The sequence below is a fragment of the Leucoraja erinacea genome, chromosome 16 (genome assembly GCF_028641065.1).
Source record: "Leucoraja erinacea ecotype New England chromosome 16, Leri_hhj_1, whole genome shotgun sequence".
Lineage (NCBI taxonomy): Eukaryota > Metazoa > Chordata > Chondrichthyes > Rajiformes > Rajidae > Leucoraja > Leucoraja erinaceus.
In genome coordinates this window covers 24,885,035-24,908,507 of record NC_073392.1, presented here as the reverse complement: position 1 = coordinate 24,908,507, position 23,473 = coordinate 24,885,035, and the positions used below count along the sequence as shown (strand labels likewise).

The 23,473-nt window shown below is 47.6% G+C and overlaps 1 long non-coding RNA gene across 1 annotated transcript in view; it reads right to left on the bottom strand.

The window, feature by feature from the left end:
- Window positions 1-21,636, bottom strand: part of LOC129704659 (uncharacterized) — a 104,652-nt gene extending 83,016 nt beyond the window's left edge. The window contains exon 1 of the long non-coding RNA XR_008724753.1: window positions 21,509-21,636. This is a non-coding gene — a long non-coding RNA (uncharacterized LOC129704659). The remainder of the gene's footprint in view (window positions 1-21,508) is intronic.
- Window positions 21,637-23,473: the final 1,837 nt, after the last annotated feature.

The window sequence follows — 23,473 nt, the reverse complement described above, 5'->3', positions numbered from 1 at the left end:
AGGCAACATCCTGGTCAATCTCCCCACACCCTCTCCAAAGCTATCACATCCTTCCTGTAGTGTGGTGATCACAATTCCACCCCGGGCTGTGGGTGTCCAAAGTTTTATAAGGTTGCACCCTCGGTACAAGAACTGCCTCCCTACCCTCTGTACAAGAACTGTTCCAGAGCCGCTGTCTGAAAAAAGCTCTGAGAATAGCTAAGGACAAACTGCATCCCCTCCACACACACCTGGATCTTCTGCCATCAGGCAAGAGATACCGTAGCATCAAAGCCCGGACTACCAGACTGCTAAACAGCTTCCTGCCACAGGCTGTGAGGCTGCTAAACAGTCACTCCACCAGATTCTGTGGCTTTGCACTGACATTTTAATAACTCTGGCACTGGCCACTCAAATCAGCTGCCCTGGACATTTTAATGATTGTTTTTAATGTACTTTAATGTTGCCGTTTTACCTGCTTTTAACTATTTAAACTGTTTCATCAGGGACTGGATTGTTTTTTATTGTTATTATGTGTGACATGTTTTAAGTTTCATGTGCGATGCTCCGGTATTCCCTGGGAAACGTCTTCTCATTTTGCACTGTACAACTGTTGCTTTGCAAGATGACAATAAAGGTTGATTGATTGATTCAGCTCCCTGCTCTTGTATTCAATGTCCCATCTCATGAAGGCCTGCATCCAACCTATCTATTCCCCTCATGATTTTATACACTTCTATACGATCACCCCTTTTCCTCCTGAGGCCCAAGGAATAAAGTCCTCGCCTGCCCAACCTCCCCCTGTAGCTCAGGCCCTCGAGCCCTGGCCACATTGGTGTCGGTATTGGATTATTATTGTCACGTGTACTGGGATGCAGTGCAAAGCCTTTGTTTGCGTGCCATCCAGTCACGTCAGATAACACTGTATGCGTACAAATCAAGCCACACGCAGCAATCCTTGCCAAGTAACGCACATGCACATAGAAATACAGAGAAATACACAGAGATGATCACACAGACAGGCACACACACACACAGGTGCACACACATGCACAGGCTGACATGCGCACACGACACACACAGGTATGCATACACATAAAGACACACACGCATGCACATATACTCTCCAAGTTGACTGTGCCTGAACCCCTCTGTCGGTGGATCACCAGCTTCCTGACTGCGTACTCTCCCCTCTCCTAGACTCCCTCTACACCAATGACTGCACCTCCACTGACTCCTCTGTCAAGCTTCTCAAGTTTGGGGATGGCACAAGCCTGATTGGACTGATCCAGGATGGGGTGGAATCTGCCTAAAGATAGGAAGTGACACAGCTGGCGTCCTGGTGCCATCGCAACAACCTGGAGCTCAATGCTCTTAAGACAGTGGAATTGATAGTAGACTTTAGGAGAGCTCCCCCTCCCCTCCCCCCATTCACCATCAACAACACCACAGTCACATCTATGGAGTCTTTTAAGTTCCTGGGAACTAAAAACAATCCAGTCCAAGGACCTTAAATGTGGGGCCACCATCATATCCACAGTCAAAAAGGCACAACAGAAGATGTACTTCCTGCGGCAGCTGAGGAAACACAATCTGCCACAGGCAATGTTGGCCCAATTCTACACGGCCATCGTAGAGTCTGTCCTCACTTTCTCCATCATGGTCTGATTTGGCTCAGCCACCAAGCGTGACACCCGGAGGCTGCAGCGAATCGTCCGATCAGCTGCGAAGGTTATTGGCTGCAACCTTCCCTCCATTGACGAACTCTACACTGCAAGGGCCAGGAAGCGAGCGGGTAAGATCATCCCTGATCCCTCTCACCCTGGTCACATACTCTTTGAATCACTTCCCTCTGGAAGGCGACTCCGGACTGTCAAAGCTGCCACAGCCAGACATAAAAACAGCTTTTTTCCACGAGTAGTAGCTCTACTCAATAACCAAAAATCTGTAGCCTCCTTTTGCTCTGGTATTTTATTTAATTCACATGTTTAATCGATATTGTTTGATTATTAATGTTTAATGTTTTATGTGTCATTCTTAATGTCACTGTATGTCATGTTGTCACTTGCAAGCGGAGCACCAAGGCAAATTCCTTGTATGTGAACATACTTGGCCAATACATTTATTCACATACACTCACACAGAGACACATATGCGCACTTGCGGAAAAACACACACACAAGGATGCACACAAGCAGACACATCCATACAAAGACACACACGGACACAGACAAACAGACACACACACACACACACATACACACCTGCCAGGGAGCTAAGAAAACATAAAAGATGAGAGATTCTTTCTCACATGTGTTGGGCTTAACTGTGGCTCAGACCCCTGGGTCACTGTTCCTCTGGCCCCCTGACCAATGTTGCCTCTGCCCCTGGCCTCCCGCCCCTGGCCTGCCTTTGGCCTCTCTCCCTGAAACTCTTGCCCCAGCCCCACTGTGTCTCTACCCCCTTGCCCCGCTGTGCCTCTGCCTCTGCCTCTCTCTTCTTGAGCCTCTCTCCTCGGGCCCCCTGTCTCCTCCCCCGTGCCCCTCTGTGCCTTTGCCCTGGTGCCACCACTAGCACTGAGCCGATCAGCTGTGCTGTGAGCAGCCACGGTAGAGCAGGGAGAGTGGAGAGTTAATGGAATGAAACTGGAGAGGCATGCTGGAACGCAACGTGAAACCATGCGCCCGCTGGCTTCAGTTGCTCGCGGGGCATCAGATTTCACCGTGCATTCGTCTGCTATTTAAAGGGAAGTGCTATCACCTTGGAGCAGGTCAATTCTTCAAACTACTCGTACGCCCTGCGTCAGAGACCCACCCAGAAGCATCGAGTCTATCTTGTTCCTCAAGGGGGCCTGGTAGACAAAGGCAGCAGGTTCCCCTCCATCTGTGCCTGGCTGGGGACGGAGCCGGCCTTTGTTCACTCTGGGACAGGACACTCTCCCCAATAGTCACAGTGTCACACAGCACAGAAACAGGCCCTTCTGCCCAACTCGTCCATGCCGACCAAGATGCACCATCAACGCCAGTCCCAACTGTCCTCATTTGGCCCATATCCCTCTAAATCTTTCCTATCCATATACCTGCCCAAGTGTCTTTTAAATGTTGTTATAGTACCTGCCTCGGCTACCTCCTCTGGCAACTCGTTCCATATATCCACTGAGTGAAAAAGTTCCCCTCTCACCTTAAACATATGCCCTCTGGTTTTTAGATTCCCTTACCAAGGGGAATAGAAACATGACCATTTATCTTATCCATGCCCTTCATGATTTTATACACTTCTATAAGTTCACCCCACAACATCCTGCAACCCCAGGAAAACAATTCTGACCCATCCAGTCTCAAGTCCTCCAGTCCCAGTGAATCTTCTCTGCACCATCTCTCACCTCATCACACCCTTCCTGCAATAGTGCAACCAGAACTGGGCACACAATAGTCCAAGTGTGGTCTCACCAATTGTTTCGGCACTTCTCTGATTGAGACCTGAAACATTAACCCTGTTTCTCTCGCACAAATGCTGAGCATTTTCTGTTTTTATTTCAGATAAACGTGCTGCCAAGATAACCTCATCTCGTATGCCTGCATATCCCTCCAGCACCTTGTGGTCTACACAAGACTCGAGCATCTCCAGTTCCTTGTGCCTACTCTGTGAAAAGGAACAATTTAAAAAGTGCTGGAGTAACTTAGTGGGTTTGTTTGGTTTAGAGTTTAGAGATACAGCATGGAAACAGGCCCTTCGGCCCACCGAGTCCATGCCAGACAGCATCTCTGGAGAACATAGATAGGCGACGTTTCAGGCCGGGACCCTTCTACAGTCTGACTGTGGTAGGGGTGTTGAAAGCTGGAAGAGAGGAGGGTGGGAGCAGGATAAAGCCTGGCTTGTGATAGGGGGGTGATTGGCAGATGGTTTTGACAAAAACCAGAGATGGAAAGACAAAAGGTATGATAAGGATTGAAGAGATGGCACAGTGGCACTGCTATAGAGTGGCTGCCTTACAGTGCTAGAGACCTGGATTCGATCCTGACTTTGGGTGCTCTCTGTACCAATTTTGGACTTCTCCCTGTGACCGTGTGTGTTTTCTTTCCGAGTGCTCCGGTTTCCTCCCACACTCCAAAGACGTACAGGTTTGTAGGTTAAATGGCTTTGATGAGGATTGTAAATTGTCCCTAGTGTGTAGGATAGTATAGTGGGTGGTGACTGCTGGTCGGCGCGGACCCGGTGCGCCGAATGGCCTGTTTCCGCGCTTTATCTCGAAACTAAACTAAGCTAAAAGAGGGGTGAATTGGGAATCCGGAGGAAGGAATGTAGGTGGAGGGGGAGGGGGAGTGGGAGGGGGAGAAATGGGTGCAGGTCCATGTGGGGCACGGGGAAGGGGTAAGGAGGAATGAAACGTTGGAAGGATCATTAAATGAGACACTGAAGGTTGAGCTGAAGCACAAAACGAAGCAGTCACAGTGCGGGCGATGAATTCCACACACCAAGCAGTGTGGGACTGGGAGGAAATCTGTCAGCAAATTTCTAACATGTGACAACGCCCAAGGGCCTTAATATCCGGAGATTTCAGATACCCAAACATAAACCGGGATAGAGTCAGGGTCAGAGGTGCCGAGGAACTGAAATCCACGATCATAAACAGGAGAACTTTATCCCCAGGCTAGGAGAATTAAAAATCAGAAGGCATAGGTTTCAGGAGAGGAGAAAGATTTAATAGGAACCTGAGGGATGGGTATATGGAACGGGCTGCCAGAGGCAGGGACAATAACAATGAGACTTAGGGGTGACCTTATGCAACTTGAGGGGAATAGATAGAGAGAGCCATAGGGAGTCGACTTTTGTCTAACTTCGATTTTCCAGCATCTGCAGTTCCTTCTTAAATGCTGCTGCACCCGCTGAGTTTCTCCAGCACTTTTGTCTACCTTCGATTTTCCAGCATCTGCAATTCCTTCTTAAACGCTATAGGGAGTCGGTCAGGCTAGGGCTTTATTCCTTGGAGTGCAGGGGGCTGAGAGGTGATCCTAGGAGAGGTTTAAAGGGATATGGACCAAGTGTAGGCAAATGGGACCAGCTTAAATGGGGCATCTTTGTCAGCACGGACGAGTTGGGCCTAAGGACCTGTTTCTGTGCTGTATGCCTCAATTACTATCTTTACAAAGGAGGAGAAAGGTGCCATTGTTGTGACGAAGGCATGTGATGAGTGGTATGTATTGGATGTCATAAAATAAGTTTTAAAGGAGTTAAGATCCTTCAAAATAGATAAATCTGCAGGTTTAGATGGAATCTGTACTCAAAAAGACACAAAGTGTTGGAGTAACTCAGCAGGTCAGGCAGCATCTCTGGAGAATGTGGATAGGCGATGTTTCGTCTGGGGACCCTTCTTCAGACTGAACTGTACTCATTTCCCTGACTGATGAAAGTAAACATGCCAAAAGCATTCCTTACCACCCTGTGGAAACAAGATGTTAGTTTACCAAGGAAAGACACAAAGTGCTGGAGTAACTCAGCGGGTCAAGCAACATCCCTTGAGAAGTGTCTGAAGAAGGGTCTGGCCCCAAAAATCACCTATTCACCTATCCATGTTGTGCAGGGATGCTGCCTGACCTGAGCTACGCCAGCACTGTGTGCATTTCCTCACCAGCCTGCCTTCCCGTGACAACACTTTTAGGGTTTTCATCAAACATATGACACTTGATCCCGGCATCCAAATCATTGACGTAGATCCCCTCTCAGATGGACACATGATCCCTGGTCTATTTTGACACGTTGTGTATTGGCACCAGTATTTATCCCTGCAGAAACATCAGATGGCAGGTTATCTGGTCATTATCTCTCCTTATTTTATTCGCAGGTTTCCTACATCACAACACGGGCTTCACTCAAACATGAGCAACGAACAAAGTGCTGGAGAAACTCAGCATCTGCGGAGGGAATGAATAGGCAACATTTCGGGTCGGGACCTTCTTCAGACTGAGGGTTTAGGGGGAGAAAGCTGATAAAGAGAAATGGGGTGGGGGGGACAAAGCTTGGTAAGTTATAGAAAATGATAGAGTAACTCAGCGGGAGAGTCAGCATCACTGGAGAGAAGGAATGGATGACGTTTCTTCACCCTTCTTCAGACCTCAACCCGAAAAGTCACCCATTCCTTTTGGATGAGTGAGTGGTGGAAGATGCGATAGAACTGCACATTTTCTATCCGAGAACGGGTCCTCCCATCTTTGGACCCAGTGACCTGGAAACCAGGGCACGACTGATCTCTGTCAGTGTTATACACATAAATGCTGGAGAAACTCAGCGGGTGCAGCAGCATCTATGGAGCGAAGGAAATAGGCAACGTTTCGGGCCGAAACCCTTCTTCAGACAGACTCTGTCAGTGTATATGTGGGTGTTCGAGATTCCAGAGTGTGTAATTGTCATCTGTACCCGCAATAGAACAATGAAATTCTTTAGTCTGAAGAAGGGTCTCGACCCAATACGATACCTATTCCTTTTCAATAATAATAATAATAATAATAATAATAATAATATATATTATTGTCATTGCACATAAGTGCAACGAGATTTGGGTTTGCAGCTTCCATCCGATGTCATAACTTAAATAACTAATAAAATTTAGATTTAGATACCCCAAGAAACATGGTTTGTAAAAAGAACATTACAACAGTAACACAGTTCAAACAGACTAAAGTGCAGACGTGATCATCCAAGGGAGACAGTCCATGGGGGTGGGGGGCACTCAGCAGGGCCGGTTCAGAGCCGCTATAACTCTGGGAATGAAGCTGTTCCTGAGTCTCCAAAGATGTTGCCCGACCCGTTGAGTTATCCAGCATCTGCAGTTCCTTCTTACACAATGAAGTTGTTACTTGCTGCAGCTTAACAGGCCGGTAAATGCAATAACTCCACCACTTCTCTCGCTTTGCCCCACCCCCACCTCTCTTTTCCAGCTTTCTCCCACCCCCCCCCACCCCCACTCCATCAGTCTGAAGAAGGGTCCCGACCTGAAAAGTCATTTGTCCATTCCCTCCACAGGTGCTGCCTGACCCGCTGAGTTCCTCCAGCACTTTGTGTTTCGCTCCAGTCTCCAGTATCTGCTCACATCCTTCCCGTCCAGTGATCCCCGTCCTAATTAAATCAAGAGCGAGGAAGGAAAAAGTGAATGGATTCAAAGCCAAGTTGGATGCCGGGATGGTTAGGAATATGTTGACCGTGCCTTCTTGATGCATTAGGTTCCTATCAAAACTCTTGATGTCATTCTGAATGGACCTGTCACATGCCGAGTACTTGTTTACTGTAGATCATTGATGAGGACGTATTACATGGGCTCTCCATTACACTCGCTTAATCCCTACCCTGGGTCCAGCTGTCCTCAACAGTAACTTTGATGCAGGCAATCTCATCAATCTCTGCAGCAACCAGGGCAGGCCACGCTCCCAGCTGTCCGTCTGACAGAGGCCCGGAGCCTGTGCACACGCACGCCCAGAGACACCGCTTTCATCCTCACCTCCGTGCTGTCTACGTTCCCCCCCCCAACCCCACCCCCTCCGGCCGTTCCGGTTTCTTCCCGCATCCCAAAGGCAAGCGGAGATCAGTAAATCGACTGCCATAGTTGCAAAATAATTGAAGCGACGTTGGTGGATATGTCACAGAGCTCTACAGTACAGAAACAGGCTCTTCGGCCCACACTGTCTATGCTGACCGGGTTGACACACTCTATCCAGGCCTTTCACTGTTTGGTGAGTTTCAATGAAGTGCCCCTCATCCTTCTAAACTCCAGCGAGTACAGGCCCAGTGCTGTCAAATGCTCATCATATGTTAACTCAATCATTCCTGGGATCATTCTCGCAAACCTCCTCTAAACCCTCTCCAACACCAGCACACCTTTCCTCAGAAATAGGGCTCAAAACTGCTCACAATACTCCAAATGCGGTCTGACCAGTGCCTTATAAAAGCCTCTGCATTACATCCCTGTTTTTGTATTCCAGCCCTCTCGAAATAAATGCTCGCATTGCATTCGCCTTCCTTACTACCGATTCGACTTGCAGATTAACCTTTTCGAATCCTGCACCAGCACTCCCAAGTCCCTTTGCACCTCCAATTTTTGGATTCTCTCCCCATTTAGAAAATAGTTGACGCCTTTATTCCGACTACCAAAACGTGTGACTCCATACTTTGCTACACTGTATTCCATCTGCCACTTCTCAGCCCGCTCTCCCAATGAGTCCTTCTGCAAAGTCCCTGCTTTCTCCACACTACCTGCCCCTCCTCTCAAGAATCACTCACATCCCGGCCATTCCCTCTTCTCCCTTCCGTTGGGCAGAAGATACAGAAGCTTGAAAGTGCGCACCACCCGATTCAGGAACAGCTTCTTCCCCTCTATTATCAGACTACTGAGTGGTCCTTCTAATAATAATAATAATAATAATAATAATACACTTTATTGTCATTGTAAATACATACAATGAAATTTCAGGCTCACTGCCCGAGCGGAGCTTCAACATATCAGATAAATAATAACAGCAAGAAAAGCGTCAAGTCAAGACAGAATGTTTAATATTTCAGTTTAGTGTTATAGCAGCACAAAATATTGGCCATGGGGGGGGTGTGAATTCAGAGCAGAGTTCAGAGTCGTGATGCCCTTGGGGTAGAAACTGTTTGTTAATCTTGTGGTGTGTGATTTAATGGACCTGTAACACTTTCCTGAGAGCAGAAGGGCAAACAAGTGATGTACGGGATGAGATGAATCCTTTAGGATGTGTGATGCCTTCCGCAGGCAACGACAGCTATAGATCTTTCCCAGATGTATGTTGGTGATCTTCTGGGCTGTATTGATGACTCTCTGTAGAGCCTTCTTGTCAGCCGCAGAACTGTTGCCACACCACACCAGGATGCCATGTGTCAGGACACTCTCAATGGGGCAACGGTAGAATGACACTAGCAGCTGTTGTGGCAAGTTGACTTTCCTGAGTGATCTTAGGAAGTAAAGTCGCTGTTGTGCCTTCTTTACCAGGGAGTGCGTGTTAGTTGACCACCTGAGATCAGCTGAGATGTGGGTGCCCAGGAATCTGAAACTGGAGACTGTCCGGACCGGCTGCCTTCTGTATGTTAACATTCCGGAGTGTGCGTGTGTGACATCAGCATTCTGTAAGAGGGAGCTGTCACAATATTCCATCCTACCTCATTGCTGACCTTGCACTTTTTACCTGTAACTACAATATTGTGCGCTCTGGTATTTTCCTCTGCGGACAACAGTTTGTACGTGTGTATGTACCCTTGAACGGTATGATTTGACTGAAGAGCACGCAGCCAATTGTTTTCCCTGCATCTTGGAACAAGGAAGAATAATAAACCAAACTAACACAAACTTCGATGGGAAGTCCGCCTCAACCATCAAGAACAACAACAACCTAAGACTTTTGCCTCCATCACAGTGAGGAGATGCTGGGTGGACTCACTGTGGTGGATGTTAATATGTGTTTATTGTTGTTTTTATTGTATTATATGTATGACTGCTGCAATTTCTTTCAGCCTTCGGTCTGAATGACAATAAAGGCTATCTAATCTAAAAAAAAAAAAAAGTGACGAAGCAGTAAAGATGCTGCCTTACAGCCCCAGCGACCCGGTTTCAATCCTGACTACGGGTGCTGTCTGTACAGAGTTTGTATGTTCTCCCTGTGAGGGGTTTCCCCAGGTATTCTGGTTTCCTCCCACACTCCAAAGACGTGCAGGTTTGTAGGCTAATTGGCACGGTAGAATTGTAAACTTTCCTTAGTGTGTGTAGGATAGTGTAAGTGTGCGGGGATCACTGGTTGGTGCTCACACTATGGGCCGAAGGGCCTTTTTCCTCTCTGTATCTGTATCTCAAAATTTAAGGCAAAACACCTCAAGAACCTGTGTTTATCAGAACCAATAGAACTGATTATAAAACCAATAACAGATTATATATTTCTGCATCATAACCAACGCTGACGCATCACTTGACTCAGTCTTTTTACCTTTGTCCTCTGGCCACGCCACACCCTTACAATTAGCAGCATATTATACAGATGTAAAATCTTAATTTGCTGCTAACTGCTACTTAAATCCCTTCATTCAACCCCCCCCACCTCCCCCAAGGTTGTTCTATTATTGAAAACTGACATGGCCACGCCTAGCGATACAAAGAACTGCTGGTGCAGAAATACTGTGCAAAACACAAAATGCTGAGGGAACTCAGTGGGTCGGTCAGCATCTGTGGATAGGCAACGTTTCGGGTATGGACTGAATACTCCCATTTCAAGTAACCACCCACCTTCCCCTGCCCCCTACCCACCCACCCCTGTGCCGTGCGCACACATCGCCCCCACCATCGCCCCCCACCCCCCACCCCCAGTCGCCCTGCTCCTATCCCCCCCTCCATACGCTCATCTTCCATCCCCGAGTTCACATTTCCCGTTTATCCCCTCTCATCCTTTCTACCCATATCCCTCCGTCCGGCTTTGCATTCAACGCCACTTCATCTGACTCCCTTTTGTCTCCTTTTCACCTCTAGCTGACACAAGGAACTGCAGATGCTAGTTTACAAAAAAAAGATAGTGCCGGAGTAACTCAGCAGGTCAGGCAGCACCTCTGCAGAACATGGAGTGTTTCAGGTGATGTTTCAGGTCGGGACTCTCCTTCAGTCTGAAATGCTGCCTGTCCATGTTCTCCAGAGACGCTGAGTTACTCCAGCACTTTGTCCCTTTTTCACCTCCAGTCTTTGTCACTTACAATTGTAAATTGTGGGGGACGGGGGGGGGGATTTGATGATGGGGAGTTGTGGATGTTGAAAGGGACATACTTGGGTGAAGCACAGTGCCTCACTGCACCCAAGGGCCGGGTTCAATCCTGACCTCAGGCACTGTCTGTGTGTGGAGCTTGCCGTTCTCGCTGTGACCTTGTGGGTTTCCTCCGGGTGCCAGTTTCCTGCCACATCGCAAAGATGTGCAGGTTTGCAGATTTATTAGCCTCTGGAAGTTGCCCCTAATGTGTAGGGAGTGGATGAGAAAATGGGATGACATAGATTCATTCATTCATTCATTCATTCATGGTCATTCAATAGGTGGGCCGAGGAGCCTGTTTGCGTGCTGTATCTTTGTACTAAAGGAGGTAAATGTGTGGATAGGCCAAAAGGCCAGCATGGACATGGAGGGCCAAAGGGTCTGTTTCTGTCCTGTGCAACTCTAACACATTAAGTGCATCAAGCTCCCAGAGGAGGTAGTTGATCAGGTACAATAATAGCATTTGAAAGATTTGAACAGGTACATAGATAGGAAAGGTTTAGAGGGTTATGGGCCAAAAGCAGGCAAATGGGACTAGCTTAGATGGCGCATCTTGGTCAGCATGGACAATTTAGGCCGAAAGGGCTGTATGACTCTGAGAGTGAGATTATCCGATGATCAATGGCTTAAGGGAGACTTTGGTTACAGCAGCTGGCGGGTTTGCCCAGTAATGTCTGTCTTTGCTCCCGTGTGTTTGACTGATCAAGGAACCAGCAGGGTGCTTTTACAGGAATCTGTAGCTGTGACCGTGAGCAGTGGCTGCTGATAAAATGCAGCGCTTCGATTATCTGTATGGTGTCAGGGTGCCGGCTCCCACTCTTGGTTAATGAGTGTAGGAACTGATTACAGCATTGCAGGAATTAATATTTAATTTGCAATACTTTATGATGCAGTTCATTGAATCCTTAACCCCAAAATGCATCTTTAGTTGAGTTTAGTTTTGAGATACAGCATGGAAAGGGTCCCTTCATCCCACTGAGTCCACACCGATCATCGATCACCCGTCCACATTTGTTCAATGTTATCCCACTTTCCCATCCACTCCCTACACACTAAGGGGCAATTGACAGTGGCCATTTAACTTATAAACCTGCATATCTTTAGGATGTGGGAGAAAACCGGAGCACCCGGAGGAAACCCATGCGGTTTCAGGGAGGACGTGCAAACTCCATATAGACAGCACCCGTGGTCAGGATCGAACCGGGTCTCTGGTGCTGTGAGGCAGCGGCTCACTGTGCTGCTCAATATGCCACCCGTATAGCCATCCTCTGCATAGATTCCATTTCCATGCAAATATTTATGCAAAAGGGTAATTTGATTATGATGCAAATGATTTATATTTCTGCTAAATTCAAATTCTCCGATGCTGTGAGAAGATGTAGGGTCACAGAGTCTGGATCAGTAGTGCAAGATCTTTTGAATCAAGAACCTGTCTCCCTGTTGTAATCAGGTCTGGAACCGCCAACAGATCCCTGGACATTGAACCCACTAGTCCACCATGCAGTCAGAGAGAGAGAGATACAGCATGGAAACACGCCCTTCAGCCCACCGAATCTGAGCCAGCCGTTAAACACCCTCTCACACTAAGTACAGGAAAGATTGGACAAACTTGGATTGTTTTCTCTGGAGTGTCGGAGACATGAGAGAAGTAAAATAATTATGAGAGGCATAGATAGGGTAGGAGTCAGAATCTTTTTCCCAGGGTGGGTAAATCAAATACTAGAGGACATATCTTCAAGGTGAGATTAACAAAGTTTAAAAGAGATGCGCAGAGCAAGTATTTTTATACTGAGGGTGGTGGGTGCCTGGAACACGCTGCATAGTGGGGTTTAAAGGGGTTTTAGATCGGCACAAGGGTATGGATATGGAGGGATATGGATCACGTACAGGCAGAGGAGAATAGTTTATCTTGGTGTCATGTTCAGCACGGACATTGTGGGCCAAAAGGTGTGTTGTAATTAGTATCATGGGCAGCGTAAATGTGGTGGGGTGAAGGGCCTGTTCCTGTGCTGTACTGTTCGATTAATGTTGAAAGCAAGTCCTCCCTTGTAACTTGGAAGAATAAATCCAAATAATTTATGACAATGGGTTATTAACATATTGTTTACTAACTTTCCTCCCCCTTTAACGAAAAAAGGGGGACCAATTCCAGTGCGTTAGGATTGTTCCTTGGTACAACGTGAGTGTGGTTCATGGATGAAGTAACTCCACAGGCCCACCTTTCTCAAGGTTGCCAATGGTGTTTAATTATCATCAGTGTGGGTAATGGACCAATGAAATACTTACTAGCTGCAGCTTAAACAGGCCCATAAACACAATGACACCCAGACAATATATAATAATCAATGATACAACCAATGAATAACCGTAATACCGTATCCTTGGGTTAACGCAATAACAATCAATCCCAAATTAAAATTAACAATTAACCAGACATCGATTGCCAATGTTGGACAGAGTTCTCCCAGAATGGTTTCTGATATTCACTCCTGATATCCTGGCTGTTATTTCTCGACTCTGCCCCTAAGTCCCAGCCCTGCTGGTCGACAGGAAGGGGTTCTCTCAGGCCCTCAGGCCCACAGGCTCTCAGCTCCTCACAATATCTTTACGACCTCAAGCAAATCACCTGGTAAAACTCCCTGGGAGTGACAGCGAGAGACCTTTTGGCCTGTTGCTGACTGATTGAACCTGAGCTCTAATTGCTGTGGAGGAACGCACAATCTCTCAAACACACCCTTTCACTGATACTCATCTGGCCATTTCCGTTCCCACAGGTTACAACAAACCCAGAATGATTACAATTCAATGCCCTATGCTCTATCCAACAGTTGATACTGAGCTCATTATCAATGTGGCTCGGGCGTTCACCTCTATCCAAATGCCTTTCCTATCTGGCAACCAAAGATCATCTGGCAACTGCCTTCCATTTCCAGCAGCTTTTCAATATTTCCTCACCATCCCTCCCTTCATAGAGTTGTGGAATAGTGCAGCACACAAGCAGGGCCTTCGGCCCACCTCGTCCATGTCGACCTTTTAGTGGGGAGTGAGATTGGTATGGGGATCAGTACAGGGACCCGTTGCGAATGCATGCGAGAAAAACAAACAAAAAAAACATACACACACACACACACAAGATCAGAGTTTTAGTTATAAAGGATGTAGACACGTATATGGATAGGAATTGGTTTAGAGGGATATGGGCCAAGTGCAGGCAAATGGGACAAGCCCATAAATTTGCATTGCATAGGCATCTTGTTCAGCATGTTGCACTAAACATATTCCCTTTGCACTCAAGCTTATTCCCTTTATCATGCACCTGTACACTGTGGATGGCTTGATTGTAATAATTTTGTCTTTCCGTTGACTGACTAGCACGCAACATACGCTTCTCACTGCACCTCAGTACATGTGACAATAAACTAAACTGAGTGCTGAAGGTACTCAGCAATTCCGGCAGCATCTGTAGAAGGAATGGACTGATGACGTTCGGGTCAGGACCCTCCTTCAGCTTGATGGAGTTCGTCTGTGCAACTCTCTGCAGATGCTGCCTGACTCGCGGAGTTACTGCAGCACTTGGTGTTTTGCTGTTCTTCAAGTCTTTCTCGAAACATCCGACGGATGCGGAACAGGAGTAACATAGCGCCCGGAGTCCATCGGATTCCTCTCATAACTGGTGTCCATGTTCTCTCCAGGACCACGTGGGTTTCCTCCGGGCGCTCCGGTTTCCCCCCACATCACAAAGATGTGCAGGTTAATTGGCCTCTGTAAATTGCCCCTACAGTGTAGGGAGTGGATGAGAATGTGGGATTACGTAGAACTGGTGTGAATGGGTGGTCGATGGTCGGTGTAGACTCAGTGGGCCAAGGATCTATTTCCATGCTGTATCTCTAAGCTAAATTAAAACTGGCATGGATGGGGGAAGAGAAAGAGTATGTTTACAATTGAGAGGCGGCTGCCTGAGAGGACACACAGAGCAACTCGATGGGGCTTTATGAAGATAACTCAATTAACACCAGGGAGGGCAACATTTGGGGTCCAAAAGAGGCCGACATCAGAGAGATCTTTCAAAGGGCCAGCAAGGCCCCAATGGGCCAGATAACCTCCCCTCACCATTTAGGCAGGAGCCACTGTGAGTGCGGATGATCTCCATGGCGCTGCTCTCCTGCAGTATGCTGAGTGAGGGAGACTTCTGGTGATTCTGAAGCAGACTTCACTCTCACCACTTTTCCACCTACCTCTTCTGCCCAAATAGCACAAACAGTGCTGTGGGACTCCGGAATTTTCCTCTGCCGTTGCCAAGCGTAAACAATATCATTCACAACATAATAAAAAATATTTTTCTTCAAAGATCACACCATCATACAGCCGTGGAGACAGGCCTTTCGGCTCAACTCGACCATGCCAATCAATGTGCCCCCAGCTAAGCTAGTCCCAGTGGAGTGGCATAGTGAAGCCACTCGGTAAATATACACGGCATGCAACAACAATCTAATATTTCTTCAAAGGAAAAAAAAAGATTTCTGTAGCACCTGCCCTAACATTAAGCAACACTAAAATTCTTCTAAAATCAGCACATAAGCAAAGCCCCGCAAACTGCATTCAGCTGTTTACAGGTAGTCTAGTTACATATGTGCCGCATGATACTGAGAAATTCACTTGTCCTCATAGGTATAGTGCTCATGATGCCCATGCCCCAGTGTGTTGCTTCCTCAGTACTGCTTCCCCCACAGTGCTGCCCTTCCCACAGCGCGGCGCTCCCTCAGTACCGCCCCTCTCTCAGTACTGCACTGCAAATCCCCCGGGATTTTGAGCACAGACTTCGGCCATGGGAATTAGACTGAGGACTTTCCGACTCAAAGACAAGGCGAGGAGGTTCTCATACACAGCCTCGCTTGGTACCCTGCTTTATCTGCCAGAGGTCCCAGGGGTCATGTGACATGTGCAACGTGCAGCATAACCCAGCTGAGGACTGGAGCCCAGTATGAAACTCTCCCTGCATTATTGACAGAAGCTTAATCCCAGCTATTTCCAGCATCGCTATTCAGCTGTCTCTGGGCAACAAAATGCAAAAAAAAAAATCCAGCAAGCAGAAAATAGATTTTAAAATTAGCCGTCTTGAAATTGTCACATCCAATAGTCAGCAGAGGCAGTTGAGAAAACACAGGGAGAAGGCGCAGGCAGCTGGTGCTGAGAATCTGCTATTGTCTTCACAAAGCGAAAGTGCAAACGGTGTGGGTTGCGTGCGATGTGGGCTGGAAAATATTTGAAAGGCCTTTGAGAAGAGGGAGAGGGCTGTTCACAGGAGTGCCAGCAGCCAGAGAGAGTGTGCTATGGGCAGAGGCCTGGCTCACAGCAGCTGAGTGGAAAACAGGAAATTTGATTTTAATCCCAAACTCCCAGGCGACTGCAGCCTTAATGCGGCATTCCACACCCACCCTGACCTTCGATCTCACCTCCTACACTGCGTTAGTCAGCACCAGTAACAACACCTCATCTCTCAACTCTCAATCATTCATTTCTGCCTTCTGAATCTTTTATTCATTGTTTGTGGGAGTCGCAAACAAGGCCAGCATTTATCGTCCATCCCTCATATCCCTTGGGAAGGACGTGTCGGGCTGCGGGGCCTGCTTCCATGTTGTATAGTATCACACGGCACGGAAACAGAGCCCTTCGGCCCAACTTGTCCATGCCGACCAGGATGCCTCATTTACACCGGGCCCACTAGTGGTATAGAAGTTGGGAGGTCATGTTACAGTTGTACATGACATTATTCTGCACATTTAGAGTATTATATTCAGCTTTGGTCACCATGTTATAGGAAAGATGTTGTCAAGCTGGAAAGGGTGCAGAGAAGATTTACAAGGATGTTGCCGTGATCCAATGGCTTGAGCTATAGGGAGAAGTTGTGCAGGCTATGACTTTATTCCTTGGAGCACAGGAGCATGAGAGGTGATTTTATAGAGGTGTTCAAGATTATGAGAGGTATAGATAGGAAAAATGCAATCTTTTGCCCAGTAGGGGAATAGAGAATCAGAGAACATAGGTTTAGGGTGAGGGGGGAAAGATTTAATAGGAACCTGACGGGTAACTTTTTTACACAAAGGGTGGTGTATGTGAATATGTCGCCCCTCAGATTCCTATTAAATATTTTCTCTCTCACCTTAAACCTTATTTCCATGACACGGAGCTGGGGGCGTGGTGCTTTCATGAAAGGGGCTCCCGGATGCTGTAGGGGAGCGAGTTCAAGGATTTAGACCCGATGATGATGAAGGAACGGCGATATATGCGACTTGGGGATTAATCTGCAGGCCCTGCATTGACTGCTGTAATTCGAAGCACATTCTGCCATTTCCACCCCCTTCAAACCTATCTCCACTCTTCATCTCCCCTAGTCCTTTTGCTGAATAGGTCATTCTTCACCATTCCCTCTCTCAGCCTCCACACAGTCACTCACCTTCCCTTCTCTGCCTACTCTCCCCTTCCTTCTCTGCATCTTAACATTGCACAATGATGCCATCATGAAGAACCCTCATCAACGCCTTTACTTCCTCAGACGATTGAGGAGATTCGGTCTGTCGACGAATAGTCTATCGAATTTCTGCAGATGTACGGTAGAGAGAGAGCACACTGACTGCATGCATCACGGCCTGGTTCGGAAACTCAAACACCCAGGAACAAAGACTGCGGAGGGTGGTGGGCACTGCCTGGCCCATCACAGGTACTGATCTCCCCACCATCAGAGAGGCAGCCAGCGTCAACAAAGACCCACACCACCCTGGCCATGATCTCATCTTGCTGCTACCATCCAGAACAGTGGATCTTAGCCTTTTTGGCACCAGTACGCGCGCACGCAAACAAAATACTGTATGTGGTATGTACCTTTGTTAGGTTCCTAAACATGGGCTCAACAAATTGATATCTTATTTGTGTCCCCTTCATGACCCCCGGCAAAGCCCCAAACGTCATGACCCCCAGGTTAAGAACCACTGATCCAGAAGGTGGTACAGGAGCCTGAAAACTGTGACCTCTATGTTCAAGAACAGCTTCTTGGACACTGCACAACAGGCTCTTGAACACTGCATAACACTAACCTCAGCAACATCTATGGACTGTAGCTTTTGTTGCACTACGGACTTTGGTTTTGCACTCTTATGGTCACCTAGTATTACTGATTATTAAGTAGTTGCATAATTGATAGTGGTATATTTATTGTGCATTGTTTCATTTACAGGCCTGTAAAGCTGCAGCAATTAAGAATGTCAAATGTACAGCAAAGTGGGAGCTCCCTCACCAGGACTGCAGTGGTTTAAGAAGGTGGCTCACCCCCACCTTCTCAAGGGCAATGAGGGACGGGACCTTTAGTAGAACACATGGATATGACGGGAATGAAGGGAAATGCACCAGGTGCAGGCGCCACTGGGTCGGCGCCACGGAGACATCCGCAGAGGATCTGGCGGCGATAATGGAGAAGTCAGTGCGGTGGTCGATGGTGGTGCTGACTGATGGACGAGGATCAGATTTAGTGGAAGAGAGGCCCCAAGCTATTTCACTTGTGAGCCCCCCTCCTCCCAATCCTCCACCCCCACGACTAAAGGACCATGACTACCTGACAGTGACAGTGTGACACTTTTAGATCCTACTGTATGCTGTCATTAAACAGTTGGTTTTAAAATACATATTGGATTCACCGCGGAGCGGGCGATGCCTTACCTGGATCGCCATTTGAAGCTGGAGTGTTGGGCCTGTGGCAAGGATGGGGGTTGGGGTCGGAGGGAGGCAGGTGAGTGGACTGAGGCCGAGGCGATGTCTGGTGGGGAGGTGGTGGGTGGTCAGGGGGGAGGTGGATATGAGGACTGTAGTGTAGGTGGGGAAGAGCTGGGGTCACATGGTTTGAGGGGAATGGGGAAGACCCAGTGGAACAGCCACTCATGTTACCAGGGTTAGGGGGCCTAGCTCTACGACCCAGCGCATTCAAACCCAGGGGAGTGGGAATCTGCAGTGTGGAAACATCAGGCCCGATGCTGAGTCCAGGCTGCAGGTAAGGCAACAGCCGCGGGCTGCTGGAGGGCGGTGGAGTGGCCACGGTCAGCGGGCGAAGAGTAGGAGGTCCCGGTGGGCGGATGGCCAGTGAGGCAGCGAGGCGAGTAGGCCCCCCATGATCTCGAGGCCCTAAGCTTAAGCTTGTCTAGCTTATACGTAAATCCAGCCCTGACGAGGACGGACATGTGGAAGTGAGGACGCTGCTGCCGAGGAAAGGAACAAAGGAGGACTCGCCGTGGAGGAACCACCGTGAGGGGGAAGAACAATGGGATCCCAGCGTGGGGGGAACTGCCATGAGGGAGGGAGGAGAAGAATGGACAATGGAGGACTCGGTGAGGAGAGGAGGGAGTGAGAATAAAGGGGGACCTGGCGTGGGGGTACTTTGTGACTTTGTACACGACTTTTATCGGCGACTATTTGTATACCTTAGCTATGCAAGCAAAGAATTTCACTGTGACTTGTCACATGTGACATAAAGTTTCCAATTCAATTCAGAGGAGATGAATTTAACTTGGCATTGTGTTTGTCACGGATCTTGTGGGCTGAAGCACCTGTTCCTGTGACATATTTTCTGTGCCAAAAGCCAACACAACATGAGTTACAACATAGAACATAGACAGTACATGATGCCATGACCAACTCTTATCTGCCTGCACGTGATCCGTATGTCTATCCAAAAGCCTCTTAAACACCACTATTGTATCTGCCTCACCACCACCCCTGGCAGCTCGTTGCAGACACGCACACAGGATTGGTCAGGCTTCTACCCAGAGGAAGCATCACATGATCACTTTGGAGTCTCCCTGATCACCCTGCAACCAATCAGAAAGCAAGTTGCTGCCTGATTGGATGACTCTCATGTTAAAGTCAAACAGACCAGTTTCCTATCAGCAACAATGTGGAACTCATAAAGGAAAATGGTCATGGACAATTTTGCAATAAATTTGCACAGCACTTCCCCTGAAGCCGAGGTCTATAGCAGTGATGTTGGCTACTGGAGTTCCCAGCAAATCTTGGAGCGTCGACAGTCCTGTTTCACATCCTATGCTTGTCCCATGGGAACCATATCCGATGAGATAAGTGTTGAAAGCTGGAACTTGTTCATAGACCATGGGAAGAGGAAATAAGAGAGAGAGAGACAGACAGGCGACAGGCAAACAAAGAGAGGACAAAAGAGTGAAAGAGGGAAGGAGAGAGAGACAACAAGCTAGGCAGATAATTAGAGTGCAAGAGAAATAGGAAGAGATACAAAGAAAGAGGAGAGAGAGAGAGAGAGAGAGATGAGGAGGGGGGGAAATGAGGGGTGGGTAGAGAAATGAGGGGAGAGAGGAAGAGAGATAAAGAGGATAGACAGATAGATGAGACAGAGAAATAAAGAATGAAATAGGTGAGAGAGATAGGGAGAGAAATAGGTGAGAGAGCTTGAGAGTGAGAGTGAAAGTAAGAGAGAGAGAGAGAGAGAGAGGGAGGGAGAGGAGAGGATAGAGGAGAGGAGGAGAGAGAGGAGAGGATAGAGAGGAGAGAGGGGAGCGAGAGAGGAGAGAGAGAAGATGTATTCCAAATCATTTAATGAGACAGGAAATAGGGTTAAGGCCTTGGAAATGTTTAACGGAATCTGAATGAGGGAGAAGGCACAGAGCTCACAGCACAGATATCAATTTTCTCATGGAAGCCAAGTGATGTGCTTTGAAGAGGTTGATGATTAGCTCCATGTGTAACTAAGCTTACTTGAAGATCTCTTGTGTTTCCTGAGCCACGTGCTGCAGGTTGAAGAGGGCAGCAGGAACATCACGTTAAATAAGGACACTGCAGGCAGGTCTACAGCATCCTGTCACAGATAAACAATTAGCACTGCTGACTGAGGCACAACAAGGGCAGATTTCTGCTAAGTTCCCCCTCTGGCTCATGGCTTGGTTTTTACAAACACGGCTTTATTTCCTTTATCTTTCATAGAAACATAGAAAATAGGTGCAGGAGTAGGCCATTCGGCCCTTCGAGCCAGCACTGCCATTCAATATGGCTGATCATCCAAATTCAGTACCCTGTTCCGGCTTTTCTCCCCATATCCCTTGATTCCCTTAGCCCTGAGAGCTAAATCTAACTCTCTCTTGAAAACATCCAGTGAATTGGCCTTCCACTACCTTCTGTGGCCGAGAATTGCACAGATTCACAAGTGAAAATATGTTTTCTCATCTCAGTCCTAAATGGCATACCCCTCATTCTTAAACTGTGACCCTCTGGTTCTGGACCTCCCCCTACATCGGGAACATGTTTCCTGCATCTACCGTGTCCAATCCTCTAAAAATTTTATATGTTTCTATAAGAACGCCTCTCATCCTTCTAAATTCCAGCGAATACAAGCCCAGTCGACCCATTCTTTCATCATACGTCAGTCCCGCCATCCCGGGATTTAACCTTGTGAACCTACGCTGCACTCCCTCAATAGCAATAATGTCCTTCCTCAAATTAGGAGACCAAAATTGCACACAATACTCCAGGTGTGGTTTTACCAGGGCCCTGTACAACTGCAGGAGGACCTCCTTGCTCCTAAACTCAAATCCTCTCGCAATAAAGGCTTTCTTCACTGCCTGAGGTAGTCCCTCAAAGTTGTCCTAATTCCAATTTCTCATCCTCCTGTCATGCGTGTAAATAATTTCATGATCACTATTGCCTGGATGCTCCACTGCTTCAACTTTTCTTACCAGTTGTTGTCGAACACTGGATAAATCCTCTCTCGTTCAGCTTTGTGCATTCTTGCTTACAAAGGAGTGTGATTATACCCCGGTCATTCCCTCTTCTCCCCTCTCTTGTTGGAGAGAAGGTACAAAAGCTTGAAAACATGTACTGCCAGTTTCTGGATCAACCTGTTCTCTCTCTCTCTCTCTCTGTCTTTTGTTCTCCCCGTGGTCTATGAACAAGTTCCAACATACACTTACCTCTTCAGGCAATGTTCAAATGAGACAACTATAGACAAGTCAAGTTACATTTGTTTATATAGCACATTTAAAAAACAACTCTTGTTGGTGCTTTACATTTGTTATAAGAATAGCACAACAAAACAGACTATGTACATACATATATACATGTAGCCCTCACTCAGAGGACGTCAGGAAAGGCTTGGGAGTATAGATAAGTCTTTAGTGTTGACTTAAAACAGTCGATGGAGGGGGGCAGTTCTGATGGGAAGGGGGATGCTGTTCCAGTCATGGGGCTGCAACCGCAAAGGCTTGGTCGCCCCTGAGCTTATGCCTAGACCGTGGGATATTCAGCAACCCCGTCAGCCGATCTGAGGGGCCTGGAGGTGGAGTGGTGGGTGAGAAGACTTTTTATGTAGGTGGGGGCAAGCCCATTGAGGGCTTTGTAGACATGGAGGAGTATCTTGAAGTTTATACGGAACCGCACAGGGAGCCAGTGGAGAGAGGCCAGGATCGGGGTGATGTGGTCCCTTTTTCGGGTGCCTGTCAGGAGTCTCGCTGCGGCGTTTTGGACCAGCTGCAGACGGGACAGGGAAGATTGGCTGATGCCAGTGTAAAGGGAGTTGCAGTAATCTAAGGATATGAAATAGGATTTGAACATGGAATAGTACAGTACGGGGCAGTACATGTACCGATCTAACGAGCCCTTTGGCCCACAATGTTTGTTGCCCAACATGATGCCAGGTTAAACTGATCTTATCTGCCTGCATCTGAGCCACATCCCTCCATTCCCTGCACTTCCACGTGCCTATCCAAAAGCCTCTTAAATGCCACTATCGTATCTGCCACCACCACCCATGGCAGTGCTTTCTAGGCCCCCACCATTACCTGAGTAAAACCAATTGCCTCGCATATCTCCATTAAACGTTCCCCTCTCACCTTATAGATATGCCCTCTCGTGTTGGACTTTTCCACCCTGGGAAAAAGACTGACTGATTACCCTATATATATTCCTCTCATAATTTTATATAATTCTATCAAATCTCCCCTCAACCTCCCACATTCCGGAGAAAACAATCCAAATCTATTCAACCTCTCTCCCTGTAGCGGAAACCCTCTAATCCAGGCAGCACAGGATATAAATTATCTATGTAAAAAACAGCACCATGTGATGCTTCATAATGGTGGCTCAGTGCCCACTCAAGCCCCACAGGTACATGATGAGAGCCATGAAATCTGGGTTTGTCAGTGGCTCCATTTTACTTACCAAAGAAGTTTCATTGTGCAATGTTTAATCCCGGGTGCTGATTTTTCCACAGCCACATCCTAGTAAACTCTATTATCCATCACAGGTACTGACCCCCACCACCATCTACTGGAGGCACTGTGCCTCAAAAATGTAGCCAGCAGCATCAAAGACCCACACCACCCTGGCCACACTCTCATCTCGCTGCTACCATTGGGAAAAAGGAACAGGAGCCTGAAAAACGTGACCTCCAGGTTCAAGAAGGGCTTCTTCACAGCAACCATCAGGCTCTTGAACACCGCACGACACTAACCTCAGTAACTGTGATCTTCCGTGGACTGGTCTTTGGTTGCACTACGGACTTTGCATTATTATGGTAACCTAGTCTTAGTCTTAGATAGACACAAAAAGCTGGAGTAACTCAGCAATACAGGCAGCATCTCTGGAGAGAAGGAATGGGTGATGTCTCGGGTCGAAACCCTTCTTAGTCTTAATTGATTGGAATT